Here is a 1336-nt window from a genome sequence, read left to right as displayed (position 1 = left end):
TTGGTATTTGTATTGGGATTGCATTAAATGTGTAAATTGCTTTTGGTAGTATTGCCATTTTCACAACAGAGTCTTCCTATCCATGAGCAAGGGATATTCTTCCACTTTTCAAGATCTCTTTTTGTTTCTTGTAGTAATAAAAAACTGTTTTCTAACACAGAAACTACTACAGGACCCCATCAACAAATTCAACTTTTAGTGAGAAAACTAGTGTAGTGGGCAAACTTGGCAGTCATCAACCACATCTACTGTAACAACTCTGACTGTTGCATAAGTATAATAACAGCAGGGATAAAAATGCCCTTACATTTATTAGCACAGGTTCCAGATATACACAGATTTATACAGACATCATTGTGTTATACTGTAAGAAAGATTTCCATTTACAACTTCACATTAAATCATATAAAAATAACTTGACCCTACACAAATGTCCTTTTAGCAACATTCAAAGTAATTAATTGGTACAATTTCCCACTCACAGCAAAAAAAAAAAAAACCAACCCCCAAAAAAACCAAAACAAACCCACACACCACCACACACACACTCACAAAAAGGAAAATTGTGAGAAAAGTATGCATTAATTTATCCTTCCTCAAATTAAACGACACTGTATAAAAATTTGCAGGAAAAAATATTACAAAACCGAACCTTGTACATTCATACTTGAGTCCAAGCCATTCTCCATGTGGCGGGATCCCGCAGTTCAGTTACCCTTCGCGCTCACAGCTTTCTCCTCTTGAGGGTCAGGATTGAAGTCTGTGTCATTTCAGTGTTGTGAGAGAGAGTTTTCACTGCTGTGGGAGAGTCTACACTTTCATACCTCACACTGAGCTGTTTTATATAACTCCTACCTCCTCTGTCAGTTGTTCTTCAGAGCTGTTGGAGACCTTATTCCCATTCCCGTGAAAGAGATCATCTTCAGCTGTGTTCCCCTCCCTATGAAATCCAGACCCCGACATCCTCTGATGGGAGGAGCTGCTGTTATCTGGTCTGTTAGCCAGGTGACTGCAGTCTTTCCCTGTGGCTTCTGCCTGTTCTACAGGCTCAGAAGCTGTAGTCCTGCTGGTACTGGGGGCAGAAGTTTAAAACTGCTGCTGTTGGTATTGAGCCAGCTGCTGGCGTGTGTCTTTGAGTTGTTGCTGAAGAACCAGAATGGTACGCTGCATGCCCTCCACTTCCTCGTCCAGTTGGGTGATGAAGTCATCCTGACTGCTTTTAAGCTCCTCACTGTATCTCTTCTGTAAAGACAACTCAGCTTCAAGTTGTGCAATACGTCCCTGGGACAGCTGCCTTCTAAGCTCTTGGTTCTCCTGGATAAGCATTCGACACTTC

At 41.4% G+C, this 1336-nt stretch overlaps 1 protein-coding gene and 1 pseudogene across 1 annotated transcript in view; both read right to left on the bottom strand.

Annotated features, from left to right (window-relative positions):
- Positions 1-1336, bottom strand: part of TATDN2 (TatD DNase domain containing 2) — a 56330-nt gene that overhangs the window by 5266 nt on the left and 49728 nt on the right. The gene's annotated exons all lie outside the window — the stretch shown is intronic.
- The window catches only part of LOC102870240, a 1859-nt pseudogene continuing 1161 nt past the window's right edge, over positions 639-1336 (bottom strand).

This window comes from Elephantulus edwardii, unplaced genomic scaffold (genome assembly GCF_000299155.1).
Source record: "Elephantulus edwardii isolate Elephantulus edwardi_28Jun2011 unplaced genomic scaffold, EleEdw1.0 scaffold00288, whole genome shotgun sequence".
Taxonomy (NCBI): domain Eukaryota; kingdom Metazoa; phylum Chordata; class Mammalia; order Macroscelidea; family Macroscelididae; genus Elephantulus; species Elephantulus edwardii.
The sequence above is the reverse complement of the archived record's forward strand: the minus strand, read 5'-3'. Positions and strand labels throughout refer to the sequence as shown.